General features: G+C 45.5%; 1 long non-coding RNA gene across 1 annotated transcript in view; it reads right to left on the reverse strand.

Moving 5' to 3' along the window:
* Positions 1–6,965: 6,965 nt before the first annotated feature.
* The window catches only part of LOC126504960 (uncharacterized), a 20,810-nt gene continuing 9,202 nt past the window's right edge, over positions 6,966–18,573 (reverse strand). Inside the window, exons 3-4 of the long non-coding RNA XR_007592769.1 lie at positions 8,330–8,711; positions 6,966–7,795 (exon numbers count right to left, since the gene is read on the reverse strand). This is a non-coding gene — a long non-coding RNA (uncharacterized lncRNA). The remainder of the gene's footprint in view (positions 7,796–8,329; positions 8,712–18,573) is intronic.

The raw sequence follows: 18,573 nt of genomic DNA on the forward strand, positions 1-18,573 counted from the left end.
TTCATTTGAGTGTATTTATTTAACGTTTTGAGATAAAGCCTCATGTAGCTCAGGGTGATCTTGAAATCTTTTGATGTGGCTGAGGGTTACCTTGAACTCCTGATTCTTTAGTGCCCACTCCCCAAGAGCTAGAATTACAGACGTATACAACCACACCCAGCACCAACCATGGTAGTTCACTGTATGTGTGGATGTGTGTCTCTCTGAGCCTGCGTGTGTGTATGTGTGCACGTGTGTGTGCACAGATGCACACATGCCATAGAGCACACACATCAGAAAGTCAGTCCTCATTGTCTGCCTTGCTTGAGACAGGGTCTCCTCACTGTTACCTGTGGAGAGTGAGGTGAACTGGCTAGCAAGCTTCTGGGGATCCTCCTGCCTCTGCCTCCTATTTGTGGGAGCGCTGGAATGGCAGACACATGTCCTACGGTGTCCAGATTCACACATGTTCTAGGAATCTGAGCACATGTTCCTGTGCCTGTGTGACGAGAGATTTATCCACTGAGCCATCTTGCTGAGGAAGGCCTCATATGAAGACACGCAGCATGTGAACACACATGTAAAGGACTGGAGTACCAGTGCCTGTGTGTAAACTCTAGGACCCGGGCTTAGACCAGAGCTCATCCAGGTTGCCCTCCCAGTGCAGGATCCGACCCTGGCCAGAGGTTCCAGGATGCCTTTTCCTTGTCATGTTTCTCATAGAACCCCAAACCACCCAAGTGAAAAACTCCACATTTATGCCAAAGACAAACAGAAGAGGGATTATTCTTTTTATCCAGGGCCTCACAGAAGGAGTCTTTTATTCGACGGAAACTCCCTGGCACACAGAAAATGGTTTGGGGGTTAAAGTTTGTGCTTGTTGCTCTTTTTTTTATTATTGTTTTAAATCCACTTCCTGCACAAAGCAAGGACGCCCTAAAGCACTGGTCCACTTAGTCATCTGCAGACACACTTCCCTCAGTCCCCAAAGGAAGCTGTCCTGCTGAGACAGGAGCATGACCCTCTGGGATGGCTAGTGCTGAAAGGACTGGATTGCAGGTTGTAGGCAGCCTTGAGAGGCACCAGTACGGGCCACTTGATGTGCCTTGCTAGAGCCCTGTCAGAGCCACAGTGACCCCTCCTATTCGCCCCAGCCCTTGGGGCTCCACTCAGAGCTGTGCTTTTGTTTCATTGTTTTTTTTATTAGCATTTATTGTTTTATAGTCAAGGAAAATACCCTCTTTTGTAGATTCAGAAAACACAAGGGAGAACAAAGAACTATGTTTGAGTTCCCCATACCGGTCTCACCCAGAGAAAGGCGCTTACTGGCAGCCGCTCCTGCCTGCTCCTTGCTAGAGAAGTTGCAGGGATTTAGGTTGTCAATCATTTTCATGTTCAAAGCTTCTCTGGGTGCTAACGTTAAGTCTGCGAGGTGCTGGCTGCCCAAGTATAAGAATTTGAGTCTGCTCCCCAGCATTTACATTAAAAGCCACATGTAGTGGTGCGTGCTGAGGAGGAAGAGATAGGCAGATTCCTATGGTGTGCTGGACAGACAGACAGACAGCCCAGCTAAATCTGAGAGTGTCAGGTTAAAAGTGAGCAAACAGGCTGGAAAGACGGCTCAATGGGTTAAGGGCAGTTGTTATTCTTGCAGGATTTGATTCCCACCACCCATGTGGCAGCTCACAACCATCTGTGACATCAGTCCTAGGGGATCTAAGACCCTCTTCTACCTTTCTTAAACACAAGGCACAAATACGGTGGTGTGTGTACATGCAGGCAAAATGCCATCCACATAAAATAATAAAATAAATCAACCGAAAAATACGCATTTAAAAAAAAAGTGAGATATCCAGTCTCAAAAATCCAAGGTGACCAATGCCTAAGGAATGACAGCCAAGGTTGTCTGCTGGCCTACATATACACACCACACACACACCTGCACACACTCACAAACAATGTCCAATAATGGTTACCTAGTTCACAAACGAACATTTCAGATTTCCTAGCAGCTCATGCAAATATTTAGTGATATGATGAGATTTGAGACAGTGATGTCTGTGGAAGAAAACAAGTAAACCAGGGGAAAATACAATCATTTTTTTGTAGTTGGCCTTCCCACCTAGTTCCTCCCACAGCCCATACATTTTATATACTCATGAGATTGTAGGTGCATGTGTATTCATATACATGTAGGTACATGTGTGTTTGTGTGTACGTAGGTACATGTGTGTTTGTGTGCACATAGGTAAATGTGCAGGCATTCATGTGAGCACATATAGGTGCATGTGTGTGAGTGGGCCTATAGGTATATGTGTGTTCATGCATATGTAGGTACATATATGTGAGTAAGCATGTAGGTACGTATGTGTTCATGTCATGTAGGTAAATGTGTGTGCATGTGAGTGTGTGTAGGTACAAGTGTGTGACAGGGCATGCAAATACGTGTATTTGCACGTGCCTTATACATTATTTTTTCACCTGGGAGTTCTCTTTCTCTTCCCCTCTTCTTCCTCACCTTCTTTGCCAATCACCTGAGATGCCCAGGGCTTCCAGTCCAAATCTCTGGGATCCTGGAAGCTACACCCACTAATCTGTAGCCACAGCTGCTACAGAACAGGCTCTCTCACACCGAGAGCTATCTAGAGCCTCCTAGAGATCTCCACCTCAACAATCTGCAAATGGTTTCGAGGCCTGTGCACTGCTCCAACAATAGCCAGACTAGCTGCCAGCTGTACTGCATCAGCCTGCAGGTTAATTGGCTCACAGGACAGAGACAGAGGGCCAACTGCACCCCCATTACATCAAACTGCTTATGGCCAGGCTCTATTGTGCTCCCTAACCACTCACATATTCTTCTGAAGTTTCCAAGAGACACGAAAAGGATCCAGGCATAAGAAGAGGGACAGCTTCCCATTAGCCACCCATGTAGCGGGCTGCTTTTCTTCCTCGTCCTCCGCTCCCTTCCTCCCAGAGGCAGACTTCGTCACCACCACTTCTGTGGCCTTGAAGGCATCCACAGATGAACCAACCCCTCTGTCTTTGAATCTGTTAGATCTGCATCCTTTAGTTTCTGGTTCCTATTTGTGCAAATATTGGCTCCTAGTTTCTGAAAAGATTTGGCTACAGCTTTTGTTTGTTTGCTTGCTTTTTTTTTTTTTTTATTTCGAGCACATTTAGAGTCTCTGAAGTCTCCTGAAATAATTCCCAGCCTGCTGATTCTAATACACAGTTCTTCATACTCTAACATTGACTGCCCAGGTGCAAATCTATATTCCCTTCAGACTTAAGAGCAAATTTCCCCCGAGTAATGCCTGCCCTGCTAGTTTATTCCAGGGAATATTGATCTCCCCGCTCTCCTCCAAAGCCCCTTGCAGTGTGCCAATAATTTTGTTATAGAAACCTTTTATTAATGGACTCCCACAGCTTAATTTTGTTTAGGTAAGTTTTTTTAAAGGCAGAATAAAAAAGAGCAACAGTTGACAAAATGTTATATGCTCCAAAACTTGGGGCACCTGTGAAGTGGTTTGTGGGAGCTGGAGTGTCAGTGTGAGTAGGCAGGGCTGTTATAAACAAAACTTCTACCAGCTGCCCCAGCACACTGAGTCATCTGGAACAAGAGGATGTCCCACTAAGCTGCAGGTTTTGATTATAGCCAGAGCTGAGTGGCACCAAGCCCAGAAGTAACTCACACATCAAGACCTAAGCCAACCACACTCCTCTTAGCTGGCTGTCCCAGTGATGCTGAGATACCCAAACTGAGAAAGCCCAAGATGCACCAGGAGAGACTGGGCTGATATGTCTGACGTGAAAAGGAATGTATTTTATCCCCAAATCAGCCGCTACACAGTGATTAACTCAGACCCAGAGAGGAGCTGGTTTTCCCAGGCTGACCAAGTCTCTGAGAGGCTGTTAGCAGTTCCTCAGAGCCAAGTTAATCAGAGTGAAAATCACGACAGGAAAGATCTTACCCACAATCCCAGTGACCTGACCGCAGGAGAGACTGCCACTGAAACTCCCTGAGAGGAGGTCAGAGACTAGACCCAGAGCAAAGGCCTTACAGAGGCCTCACACTTGCCCGAGTCCTGGGTTTTCCAGCCATGGTGGCAGGGCCTCTGTTGCCACAGACTCAGGTTACATCACACTCTAGAATGACTGTGGTTAGGCAGAAATGACTGCACACCAAGCAGAACCATCTTCAAGTCGACTCCTATTCTGACATTGTAAATCTAACCTGGCCAGTTCTAAGGTTAAGTAGAGAACATAAGACGATTAAAGCCACTGAATGTCCTCCCTAAACATCTACCCTGTTAGCCTATGGTCATACCAGAAACCGAGGAACAGTTAATATAAGGTTGTTAAAGACAAATCACTCATAAAGATGATTAGATATTTGGATAGGTGAGAAGATGGTTGCTTGGATAGATGAGATGAATGGATGATTGGTTGATGGTTGGCTAGGTGGGCAGATGGTTGAATAGATAGGTAGGTGGGTGGATGAATGGGTTGTTGTGTAAAAGATGGGTAGGTGAGGGGAGGGAGGGAAGGAGGGAGGGAGGGAGGGAGGGAGGGAGGGAGGGAGGGAGAATGGATGGGTGGGTGGATAGATTAGATAGGTGGGTAGGTGGATATATATGTATTGGTGGGTATGTAGATGAATGGTTAATAAGGTAGATGAGGAGAGATAAAGGGACAGATAGGTAAACGAAGGAATGAAAAATGGAAGACTGAAGAGGAATCAGACATAAATTCCAGAAAATGTAGAATAAGAAAATTAAAACACAGGCACTGGAGGTATTGCTTGTTAGTAACTGTTTGCCCTGACTTTGCAAAAATCCCAGTACTGAAAACAGGGGGCGGGGCAGAGGACATACATTGTTAATAGAAGGATGGAAACAGGGGGGCAGAGCCGGGGCTGTGAGAGACCACTAGACAGCGCATGGTCTGGAAAGAGGAGGCCGGACAGAACTGCAGCTCTGGTGAGCAATGGCAGAGAGCAGAAAATCCTGGGAAAGGCAAAAGAACACTGCTTATCGTGGTAATTTTGGCAAAGTGTCTTTTATAGTCAGAACCCTTGAGGCAGGCGCAGCCTTCCATCATCAAAGGACATCGTTTCACGTGTCCATCTGTTCAAATGCTCTGACAATTCCTTCTCTTCACCAACACACAGAATGCGTGGAAAAGAAACCGGAAAGCTGCCTTCTGGTGCTCACGACAAGACTCAACGAGCTCAGCTTCCTCACGGGCTGTATAGGGTAGAAGCCTTTACCCCAACACCTGGAAGATTTACAGTATCTGAACTTATAAATAGCCTTTGACTGCACTGGCACATAGGACTTGTCTTTTCCTGCCACTCCTTTGGTCTTTCACTGAAACCATTAGCGCTCTACTAAAGATCAGGAAAAGGAAATGTATTTCAAACCTCCTACCATTGTGCTGTTTGTTGACAGTGGAACACTTAGTAAAAAGGTTAAAGGGCTAGCTGCAATGGTGTCGGGGGTCAAGTATGGACTTCCTTTTCTAAGCGGGGACCATCAAGGAGCTGGAGATATAGCTCAGTTGACAGAAAACTTGTCTGGCATGTGCAGAGACCTGGATTCCATCCCCACTACTGCATGAAACAAGGCATAGTGATGTACTGTGTACTAAGGAATTGTAAACAGAAGGACCTTGTGTTCAGGATTGTCTTTGGTTACATAGCAAGTTTGAGCCAACCTGGACTACATAAGACCCTGAATCAGAAAACGAAAGAAGCCAAGAGCTATTGAGTAACACTGTCCTGAGACTAGGAACAATCCCGTGTATAATAGGCAGGATCTGGATCACACCATTGAGCTAATGCCTTTCTCCAACTGTTTCCAGTGTATTAAACCACCTTCCACATCATCTACATCAGTACCCTATGAGGCTGTGCTGGTTAGTCTTAAATATTAACTTGGAAAGAATGTTTCAATTGAGGAATTGTCTAGGCCGGATCAGCATGTCTGTGGGAATGTCTATAAAGATGGTAGATTGTCACTTGATACAGAAGGGCCTTACCTACTGTGAGCAGCACCATTCCCTAGTTTGGGGGTGTAGACGAGCTGGTAAGGGCTAGTTGAGTACTAAGCAAGTAGGCAAAATGGGGTACATTCATTTCTCTCTGCTCTTGACTGTGGATGTGATGTGGCTAGCTTCTGGAGTTCCTGCCAAGGTTTTCCTGAAATGACGGCCTGTAGCCTAGAGTTCCATCAGCCTCAGCTGATGATCAAAGAACTCTCGGAGTCTACAGAAGAAACTTTGGGACCCGCCTCCCTTTGTTCTAGAGACCACGAGGCTAAAATGATGACTGGCTGTGTTAAAACTAGACCCGTGTTTGCTGCTCTTCTACCATACCACACTGCAGTATTAGGTGGGGGATCAATACGCCTTGCTGGAGGGCTTGTAGGTAGCCCCAGAAATGGCAGAAGCTCCAGTACCAAGTCAAAAAAGGTAGGAGCACTAAATAAAATCCAGAGTTACATTCCAAATGAAGAACTCAAATGGCAGTTCAGCTATAGCTGCAGGATGCTATGGTTCCCCCAATCGTGTTCTGTGGGGAAGGAGGGAGGGTAAACGTGGGTGTGCAGGTGGATGTGTGCAAGTATGAATGCATGTGTCTGTCCACGCATGTGTCTGTCTGTCCACGCATGTGAAAGCTAGAGGTCAAACCATGGCATCCTCCAGAGCTATGCAGTTTGTTTTTTGAAAGATGGTCTCTCATGGGGACCTAGGGCTCAGCAGTTAAGCTAGGCTGGCTGGTCATCAGCCCCACTGACCTTCCCGTCTCTGCTCCCCCAGTGACTGGGTTACAAGTGCACATAGCTCCACACAGCCTTCTTACATGGGTTCTGTGGAGCAAACTCGACTCCTCAGAGTGGCAAGCACCTTCCCTATCGAGGTACCTCCCTAGCTTACCCACAAATCACCTTTCTAATAAACAGGTTCAGAACATATTTATGGTTGGATTTTATTCCAGTAAATGGACCATGGGGAAGGTTCTTCTCCAAAGATCTGTTACCAGGATTCCATCCTCTGGGGATAAAGTCAAGGCGCACTGACCCTGATTCTCAGCTCTAACAGTCTTGAGAGAGTCCCCCACAGGGAAAGAGCACCTCTGCCCACAGCCAGGTCAGACAGCATTTAGTTCGCCTTTCCCATGCTGTTTTCTTGCCCCTGAGCGGCAAACACGACATTTGTGTTTCTCCCCAGCACAGTCCTTTCTGTTGAGGCCCCTCTGCTCTGCTTCATTTGCAGCCGAAGAAGGAAATGCGCCTGAGAGGGAGAGTCTCCGTCTTGGTGCCATTAGTCTTCCAGTCTTCTGGTCCAAACAGATGTTGTGCTCGGTGAGAAGATGAAAGCCGGGCTTCTGAGCATGGGAGACAAGCCAAAGCCAAACACTAAACGGGCACAAGCAGGTGTCTGGCTTGTCTCAGCTGAGCTCTGTCATATCTCTCTTTAGAGATTTGGGGAACTATGCTCACCCCCATCTGCCTGAGAAGTTCACTTTAAGAGCATTAAGAAAACCCACAAATAGGTAAGGGAGACCCCATGTCACAACTGAAGCTCAAGGCTTTCTGTTTTTAAGCAAGAAAAAGAGTAAAACACAGCGAAGACCTCTGCCACCTTTGTTTAACAACCACATCAGAGAGTGACAGGCCTAACAGCCAACTGTGTTTGATCTGAAGGTGCCAACTCGACACAATAGCACCTTGGACCATCTCCACTTCCTCCAAACATCGCACGGAGTGGTCCAGTCACACCGTTTCAGCTTCAGATGCCGCAACACTTAGGTTTTCTAAACAGTGGTAAGAAAAAGTAGAAATGACTGAAGAATAAATCAATAAAATGAGACGTAAACATGTTGAAATATTATAGAAATGGAACATTTTGACATATATTTCCATATGAAGGAAACTTGGATAATTATAGACTAGTATTAAACAGTATAAACCAAGACTGGAGAGATAGTTCACTTGGCAAAGTGGTTGCCTAGCAAGCACAAGGGTCCACATTATAAAAGAGACCATGTTATTTTTTTATTCATTTTTTTTAGAAATAATTATCATCAGTTTTTGCTTCCTGGGGTTGTTTTTTTTAATTTATTTATTCATTATGTATACAATATTCTGTTTGTGTATATGTCTGCAGGCCAGAAGAGGGCACCAGACCTCATTACAGATGGTTATGAGCCACCATGTGGTTGCCGAAAATTGAACTCAGGACCTTTGGAAGAGCAGGCAATGCTCTTAACCACTAAGCCATCTCTCCAGCCCTGTTATAAAAAAACAAAAAACAAACAAACAAAAAAAAAACAGGTTTAGTAACTCACCCTCATGATGCCCTCTCTGGGGAGGCAGAAACAGGCAGCTCCCTGGCACTGGCTGGCCAGCCAGATTGGCCCACTTGGCAAGTTCCAGGCCAGGAAGAGAGATCTTGGCTCAAACACAAGGAGGATGGTTCCATTTGAGGAAATAACATTTGAGGTTGCACTCTGACCTACGCACACACATATGCATACACACATACATGCACAGAATACCCACAAAGACATGTGCACACACTCATTTACACACACAAATGTTTTTAAACATTTTTTTTAAAACAGACACCAGGCCAGTGAGTGTGTAAGTATAACGTGTGACAAACCTGAGTGTGATCACAGGATCCGACAGTGGAGCAAGAGAACCAATCCTCAAACGTTGTCCTCCGGCCTGCACAAACACACCATGGTGTGTACACATTCATATCGACACACATACCCCCTCCCTTCTTCCCTTCCTCCCTTCCTTACCCTCTCACCTTGTCTCTCATAAAAAACACACACACACACACACAATAGCAAAGGCCACACAAATGTATTTTCACAATGTATCAGAATATTTAAGTCCACAGAGAAAGAACATGGTTATCAGAGGCTGTGGAATGATAAGAATTCCTTATTATTGGATATAGACTTTACTTGGGGCTGATGAAAACATTCTGGATGCAGATGGAAGACACACATTGCAGTTATAATAAACACCACTGAATCGTATGCTCTCATTTTGTGTGCATGGACTTACATGATTTTTAAACAAACGTAAAGTAGGGTTGAAGAGATGACTCGGCAGTTAAGAGCACACACTGCTGCTACAGAGGAATAGAGTTCAGATCCCAGCATCCAAGGTAAGTGGCTCTCAACCACTTATAAGTTCAGCTCCAGGGGACCTGACACCCTCTTCTGGTCTCCACAGGTACTGCATCCATGTGCACATGATCGGGACACACACACACACACACACACACACACACACACACACACAATTAAAACAGGGTATTTTAAAATGTAAAAGCACCCTTTACCCTGCAGTGTTGCGTATGTAATTTGGAAATAATGCTAGTGTGCTTGTTTTATTGTTGTACATGCTTAATGTAAATCTTAACTGTATACAGGGTATGAGAGGCATTATCTACCTGTCTATCTAAAGACAGGTTCCTGAAATGTTACAAGGTAAAAATAACAGAAATTGGACTGGCAAATGATTTACAAGGTAAAGATCCTTGCCACCAAGACTGACAAAGTTTTGAGCCCCAGAACCCACACAGTGGAAGGAGAGTACCTACTCCCACAAGTTATCCTCTAACCTCTAATGTAGGTCATGGCACACGTGAGACCTTTGTGCACACCCCACATGCATGTATACACGTACACACATACATCCATAAATAAAAGTAAAAAAACAACTTTTGAGTCACAGAAATTCAAACTGTTGTCAAAGAAATAACGGATGCCTAAGGCAATAAATATATGGCAATTATCCTATGAATATTGTACCTTATACATACAAATTTTTAGAGCGTCATATTGTACCCCATAATATGTAATTATTCCATGTCAATTAAAAATAAAAGCAGGGGGTTGGGGGGACTTGGTAGTTAAAGTGTTTGCTGTGCCAATGTGAGGATCTGAGTTTGAATTCTCAGGACCCACATAAAGGCTGGATACCTAGCACATGTCTGTAATCCCAGGGCTTTTACAGCAAGGCAGGAGGCAGAGGTGGGAAATCCCCAAGTTCTTAGGCCACTGCACACAGCTGCTAGCAAGAGACGGTTTCAAACAAGATGGGAGGCAACAATCAACACCTAAGGTTGTCTTCAGACCTCCATGTGCACAGTTTGGCACACACACATACACACATGCAAACACACACACACATATACCATTCACACACAAGAAGTAAAAATTTTAAAAATAAATACAGAAGCAGGACCAAAACTACATACAAATAAAATGAGTGTTGAGTCACAAGCTGCTTCTTTCCCCCACAGAGGAGCTGGGCTGCCAGAGCACACTCAGAATAACCTGTGAAAATTCCCAGAGTCACACTCTAAGAAAAATGAGGCCAGACAAGCTTCTGCAAATGCCTTGCCTGAAACCTCAAATCATCCAGAGTGGCGAGGTAGTTTGTCTGGGTGGTTTCAACTCTTGACCCAGAATTGAAACTCTCCTGAAAAGACGGGTGGGAGCAGCGAGGTCTTCGAGTCACTCCTTCCTCTCGGGGGGCCTTTCTCAAGCACTGGCGGGTCAAGTCTGGTTTGTGGGCTAGCCTCAGCCTAAAGACCTACTTTGCTGGACTTGGAAGAGCTGCACGCTTTGTGTCCTCTGGAGACAGGCACGCTGGTGGAACTTTGGGCTGAGAAGGGTAGCAGGTTGCCAGAGAGGAAAGAAGATTGTGGGCCAGGCCATACTATGAGATCTTGCTTAATTTGCTGCTGATCCTTAAGAACTAATGTTCTCACAAGTTCCATCTTCCTGAATGCAATCAATTAGGTATCAGAGTCCTAGTGGCCCACTCCTTGGACCCCACCCTTTGGTCCTCCCAGCTTCCCCTTGGCTATGCAGCCCTTCCCACCATTGTTAACTTCCTACCTAAGAAGGAAGGCGGTGCAGACACCCTCCTAGCCACCCTGTACCTTCTCTTCTCTAGGTCAGAGGGAAACTCGTAGAAATCAGCTCTTTCCTTCTCCCATGTGGCTCCCTGGAAATGAACCTGGGTCATCAGGTCTGGCAGCACACACCTTTACCTGCCAACTGTCTTTCCCACCCACTTCAGGGGCTGGAGCAGCTCAGGACCATCGATGTCTAACACCTGAAGTTAGGAAGTCCAGCTTTGTCACAGAAGTTGAGTGTTTTAGCGCCACCTCTCCAACTTACCCACTGAATTTTACACCTCCTACTAAGAACAGGACCTGGGCGCTGTAACATGGTGACTGGCTACCTATGTTTGGTACACTGCCCGTCCAGAAAGGTCACTACTAAATAGCTAAATGAGTGGCATTCAACAATTGGGCTCACATGAAGCAATGGAAGAGGCATCTAGGGTACAAAATAAGAAGATCCCTGAGAAAGTTGCTGTGGCAGGTGCCAGACGCTAGATACCACATTTTGTCTCAGTCTTCAGGAGACCAGATGTGAGAGAAAAACTCAGGAAAGGATGAGACTGGCAGAGACAGAGGTGGATGGGGTCAGGGAACAGGCTGAGAGGGGTCATGCAGAACAGAGAGGCTGATATAATTCCTGGGGATGACTTATTTATCATTCAAATTTGGATTTTCCTTTCCCCAAGTCCTCTGGGAAGTTGGACTACCTTCGTTAGTCCAATGCCTGGGCCCCAACAAACTATGTTCAGTCAGCCATCTTCAGTAGGCCCCCTGACCTCCAGACACATGTATTCACACATGCACACACATGCACACACACACACACACACACACATGCACACAAAGCTAAATAAGCAGGAATTGTGCTGGCATCATAGCTTTGTTCCGTGAGTTTTGCTTCAGCATCGTGGCACAGTTCCAGAGTCAGCGCTTGCTGTGGGACAATGGTTTTACCCTGTAAAGATTTGTTTCTTGTACTTGTTTAATAAAACGCTGATTGGCCAGTAGCCAGGCAGGAAGTAGAGGTGGGATGACCAGGCAGGAAGTAGAGGAGGGGCAAGGAGAACCAGAGAATTCTGGGAAAAGGAAAGATTCAGTCTGCAGTTGTCACATAGGCACAGAGGAAGCAAGATGAGAATTCCTCTCTGACAAAGATACCAAGCCGCAGGGCTAACACAGACAAAAATAATGGGTTAATGTAAGATGTAAGAATTAGTTAATAAGAAGCTAATAGGCCAACCAGTATATGATTAATGTAGACCTCTGTGTGTTTCTTTAAGGACGAGGTGACAAAAACCTCAGACAACAAGCGCTGATGCTCTGCTAGCTGGGTAAGCTCCTTGCAGTGTGGCCATAGCAACAAGACTCAAACACCATAGAGACGTCCCAGAAAGAATTCTCAAACATCACAGAATTTGCGCATTAAAAATTGTTCCTGCTCTGGGGGTGTAGCTCAGTTGGTAGACTGCATGACCACGAAGTCCTGAGTTCCATCCTCAGCACCACATAACACAGTACAGTTCAGCACACCCATCACCCCAGAACTCTCATGGTGGAAACAGGAAGATCAGGAGTTCAAGGTCAACCTCATCTACACAGCGTTGAAAACTAGCCTGTGATTAATGAGACCTTGTCTCACAGAAGAAAATGTATGTACTTTCCAAAGACCTTAAACAAGCAGAAATGTAGCATTGTTGTTGCTCCCCCTCCTCCCCTGAGCCATGGCTCTTAATGTTTGTGGGAGGATGAAAAGGGTTCCCAGAAAAACAAACAAACAAACAAGCAAGTGTAGTCATCTACAGCAGAAAGAGGAGAAGGTTTTGAACCAATGTCATGCAGATCAAACAGAATGAGCAAACAACTTCAAAAGGAATTTCTATCAATACAAACAAGAACATGCCCCATCCCGGGTGAATCAGGTCAATTTCTGGAGATGGCTGACACACCACACCATCTTCTGCAAAAGTCAGATACATCTCTGCTTCCCCTGATCTCTCTGCCTGAAGGGAAATCGAGATCCCACTCATCTCTTGGTCTAGTTCTGAGCTCACGGATTCTCAATATGGTGTCCTAGGAACAAACTCAGAGACTCTCAAGCACGTCTTCTCAGACATCAGTGATATGGAATGAGTCATGGAACTTCAAATATGACCAATATGATCAGCATCTCACTCAGCCATCCTTAGAGAAGCTTCTTCATGCAGTGGATGGGAATAATCCAGAGATCACAACTGGACAATGTGCAGAGAAGGGAACGTTCAGTCCTAAATGAGATGTCTCTGTCAAACCCCTCCAGGGCTCAGGGAGCTCTGCAGAAGAGAATGCAGAAAGGCTGCAAGAGCCAATGAGAGTGGACGATACCAAGGAAATAAGGCCTTCTAGGCACAACAGACTGACACACGGATGAGCACACAGACACACATGCACAGGGCCTGAATAGTCTGGGTCAGAGGATCTCCCAGAGCTGAGCAGAGAGGACAACGGGACACAAGTCCCCATCCCTAACCCAGAAGCTGTCTCCAATAGACAACCACTCATAAAGGAAATGTTTGTTTTCTCCAGTACAGTCTCAGTGGGTATACAAACCACACTTAAGAAAGGCCTCCTGGCCAGCAGTAGCTGGTCAACCCAGTGAACTCAGTATTTGAGGGTTTTTGTTTTTGTTTCTCTCATAATGCTTTGTTGGGGGAATTTTTTGAACTTACAGATCTTTTGTTTGTATATATTAACATTTTTTGTTTTGCTTCTATGGGTTTTCTGTGTGTACAAATGTGTGTCTCAGCGTCTGTGTAGGCTTCTTGTGCTTTTTCTTTGGTTCTGTTCGTTTGTTTGCTTGCTTGCTTGTTTTGTCCTATTCTGGTTTGTCTTCATGTTATTATTACTATTTTTGAAGATGCCTGCTTGTATTCTAATAAGAGAGGGAAAGAAAGGGCGCGGATTTGATGGGTGGCAAAGTGGGGAGGATCCGAAGGGGTTGGGGGAGGGGAACCATAATCAGAATATATTGTATAGGGGGTAACCTATATTTTAATCAAATGAGAAAACAGGGACTTTGAGGCAGGGAGGTGGCTCATTGGGTAAAGTACATGCTGTGAAAGGAGGAGAACCTTGAGCTTGGGTCCCCAGCCCCACATAAGAGCAGGTTCTGGAAGCACACATCTGCAACTCTAGCCTCCAGGAGGTGAAGGCAGGTTCACCCAGGATCTTGCAAGCCGGCCAGCCCAGCTAATCAGTGAGCTCTATGTTCAGTGATAGACCTGCTTCAAGAAATAACATGGAAAGTGAAGACACCTGATATCAACCTTGCATGTGTGAGTGCATGCATGTGCACACATCGACACATGTACACATACGTAAAATAAAAGAAAATTGTTTTATTGTGTTCAAACTCTGAAGAGTCTGATATACTGAAGTTGGAGGGTCTCCAAGTAACCTAAATGATCAACTAAAAAAAAAGTAACAAAACAAGTTGCAATTTTAAAATCTGATGCATAAAGTTAGATGTGTGTGTGTGTTTAATGTGAAGTCTAAGTGTCTTGGACATATAGTTAAATGTGAACCATGAAAGGGTTTCTAGGAGGGGTGGAAATTTGATACATGAGGTTCTTCAACATGTTTATTCGATGGGGCTGGAGAGATGGCTCAGTGGTTAAGAGCATTGCCTGCTCTTCCAAAGGTTCTGAGTTCAATTCCCAGCAACCACATGGTGGCTCACAACCATCTGTAATGAGGTCTGGTGCCCTCTTCTGGCCTGCAGACATACATACAGATAGACTATTGTATACATAAAAAATAAATAAATATAAAAAAAAACATGTTTATTCGAATCACTGCTGCTAGCAGCATTCCTCTGATGAGATCCTATGTTCTAATTTATGCATCTATTGGCTTGATAAAGAAATGTCTTTGACTCTTCACTGAGGCACTGAAACTGTGCCTGTTCACACGTGGTGCTAGAAGTTAACTTTGTAATAGTCCCATTAGAATTGGCGCATAAGCCTTCACTTAGTCCTTCCGAGAATGCTCACGGTGCTGGTGTCAGTGAAGCCCCACCAGCCGGCCCAGGACAGTTTAACACTGGATAACACTGATTAGACATCCAAGTCTCCCCGACGACCACAGGATATCCCACAGGAGTTCTGGTGAGGATCCGTTGGTGATGGTGGACCAGAGACCAGAGGCCTTGAACCAGACAGTGGCTCACTGCACTGAACGTTTGCTAGTAAAGCTCACAGGACAAACGGCTATGTTATATGACACACCCCCAATGCCACAAGGACAAATGAAGAGGTGTTGGAGAGGCAGGAAAGAAGCAAAGAGGTTTGCTTTTCTTGTTGTTGTTTTTGTTTTTGTTTATTTGCTTGCTTGTTTGCTTGTTTTGTTTTCTTTTGGAGGGCCACCGGAGGGATGAGGAGAGGATATGGGGGGATCGGTAGGTGAACAGAATCAGGGTGCATGGTGTGAAACTCTCAAAGAATCAATAAAGAAGTTATTTAAAAAAAAAAAAAAAAGAAATCCAGGTCTCTGCATTATCTTCAGTAGTGTAGCTCTGGTAAGTTGTCTCTGATCCTGTAACTCCCCACTAAACTCCAATAAGCGACCTCTCACCCACACCCCATAAGTAATCCCTCATCCACGATACCATAAGGAACCCCTCACCCATGCATAATCTTATAAGAAACCTTGACCAAACATGTTGATTCAAAAAAATTAGACATGAAAGCCAAAGGGGGACAAGTTGGTTAAAAAAAAAAAAAGAAAAGAAAAGAAAAAGAAAACAGTAGGATTGGAGAAGATGGAAGAGAGCAATGGGCAAATACTATCAAAGTACATGCATTATGAAAATGTCATAATGAAATCATTGTTATACATAATTAATACATATTCATCAAAAGGTTTTTTTTTTTTTAAGATTGAAGTGTCTGGACCTAGTTCTACTTTAAACTGTTTGATCCAAGAGGGACAATCGAGTTTGCTTGTCTATTCTCATAAATCATCCTCTTTTCCAGATCACTCCCTGTGTCTCCTGAGTCATAACCAGTGGGGAACATATTCATTCATAAACAGATTATGAAAATTCAACAGTTTAAAATTGAACAGGCCAGCCCACAGACTTGTCAAAGATGAATGATGCTCTGGGAACGTAAAACCATAGCAGGCTCCCAGTGAAGGAGACAGACTCGCAGGAGCTCGGCTTCCCAGCCTCTCTGGCAAGATGATGACAGTTTCCTTTAGAGAGTGGGGACTGCGGCTGGGGAAGGTGACTCAGTGGGGAAAGCACTGGGCACATAAGCAAAAGGATCTAAGTTCGATCCCTGAGGCCCATGTAGAAAGCCATGCATGGTATGTACTTGCAATCCCCAGAACAGGAGAAGAGCTGAGACAGGTGGATCCCTGGAACTAGCCAGCCAACCAAGCGTATTTGATGAACTCAGGTTCAGTGAGAGACCCTGTCTCAAACAAACAAGGTGGACAGTAACCGAAGAACGCTGAGGTTGACTTCTGGCCTCCATAAACGTGCTCAAATATGCATGTACAGGCACATGCACACGCACACCAAGAAAGAAAAAACGGTACTCTATTTTAACACAAGAACTCGCAATATCTATTGATGCCATCCACATCTGGATCCTGACTGAGGATGGGCTCCAGGTTACACAGCAAAACACCTCACGCCGAGGGACTGTACAGCCGCCTTCGGGGCCACGCTAAAGTGCAGCCGTCACTTTCACAAGCGAAACTACCAAAGGAAAACAACGTTACCAGCAGATGACATAGCACATCTCCGTGTGCAGTCTGTGGACAGAGTGGTGTTGTTTCGCTGCCCTCCTGGTTGCTTTGACGCCCGTCTGTTTCCTGTCTGAATCTTCTATGCAAAACCTGACCTTAAATTGGGCTGGCTGGTACCAGCTTAAGGCTTTGAGGTTTTTCTCAAGTATTGAATACCACTTTTGAAAGGCTGGAGCAAAGAAAACAGGATGTGTCTAGCTGAGTTTCAGGGGTGCTTGAAATGTATGTCATGAGGTCTTCTGTGGGGGCTAACAACCTGGCTGATACAAGATTCTCCGCATGTGACCTTTCTTTAACTACAGTCAAACGTGTGACTTCCCTATTGCTGGTCCTCACCTTTAAGGATGTATCCCAGCTTCAGGCCTGCTCTTCATCTTCATGGAACATTCAAACCTGGGTCGCCCAGGGAATGTGCTTATGAAGTCATCCGGCTAGGCACCCCAAGTCATGGCTCTGAGCCTAGCTGCCAGCAGTCCACACACAGAGGGAAGCAGCTCTCCTCTCTCTCCCTCCTTCCACCCCTCTTTCTTTTCAGTTTCTTTCTCCCTTCCTTGCTTGCTTGTTTGTTTTCGTGTGTGTATGCGTACATACAAGCTCATGTGTGTCCACATGAGCATACATGTATGTGGAGGCCGAAAGTCAATGTCAGGTGTCTCAATCACTCTCCACCTTATTTTTTTTAACAGGGTATTTCACTGAACTTGGGGCTGCTGGTTTAGGTTTGGACAGACTGACTAGCCAAGGCTCCGGGCACCATCCTAACTCCAGCTCTACAGTGCTGGGACTACAGGCATGGTGAACATCACGACCTCACCTTTTTTGTTTTAACATGAGTGTTGACATGTTGGACCCAGCTCCACATGCTTGTGTGGGTAGCACTTTACAGACTGAGTACACTCTTCTTCTTCTTCTTCTTCTTCTTCTTCTTCTTCTTCTTCTTCTTCTTCTTCTTCTTCTTCTTCTTCTTCTTCTTCTTTCATGAAACCAACAAGGTTCATTAATTTCTTTGGAAAACAGGGACTCATTTGTAGGAAGATAAGGCCCATAGACCATCCTGGAGCCTGCCTGAGGGATTCTGACAACAGGTGCTGTCAGAGGCCCTGATGGTGCCTAGTCAATGAGGGGCAACCATGCAATGTCAACCCATCTGTACGCAGCCTGGGTGCTGGAAGGAGGGTATGTAAGGCTCTCCTCACTGCTGAGCAAACGAGTCTGCTGTTTGCCTTCTACCTGACTTCTGGTGTCTATGCCACTAATGTGGGTGCCTTCTTACCCCATCCAAGGGAGCCCTTAGGACCGAGCAACACACATTGGTTGCTGATAAGCAAAGAGACATTTATTTTCTCCCATACCGTTTTTAAAAATATAATCTCCCTGCATTTTTCAGTTATTTGTTGCAGAAATCACCCAGGAAAGCAAACAATCCCACCGGCCATACCACTGTGTGTCTGATCTGTATTTTCAGAAACTCGAGGAGCGCCTTTAAGTTCCCCTTCTGTGTAGGATCAGGCTGAGGTTTGAAAGGCAGAGTTATATACAGTTTAAAGGAACATATCTCGGGGCAGAACCGATGCACGGCGGCGGCGGACAGAACCGACGACGCACAGCGGGCGACGCAGCTGGCACGGGCCGGGACAGGCGGATACTGACACAGTGGCAGACAACGCAGGCGACAGGGACCAGTGCAACACTGAGAGCAGATCACCCCAGGACAATTAAATCAAAGAGGTAGGCCTTTGGTTGGCGAGGTCCCTGGCAAACAGGGAACCTGGTTCTTTTCCTGAAGACCCGTCTGAGGGGTGAGAGGGATCTTGGCCCCTGGCAGAAGCCAGGAAACAGAACGAGGGCATTTTGCAAGACGAG

Source organism: Alexandromys fortis, unplaced genomic scaffold, assembly GCF_014885135.2.
Source record: "Alexandromys fortis isolate MF-2015 unplaced genomic scaffold, M_Fortis_MF-2015_v1.1 scaffold_58, whole genome shotgun sequence".
NCBI classification, from domain to species: Eukaryota; Metazoa; Chordata; class Mammalia; order Rodentia; family Cricetidae; genus Alexandromys; species Alexandromys fortis.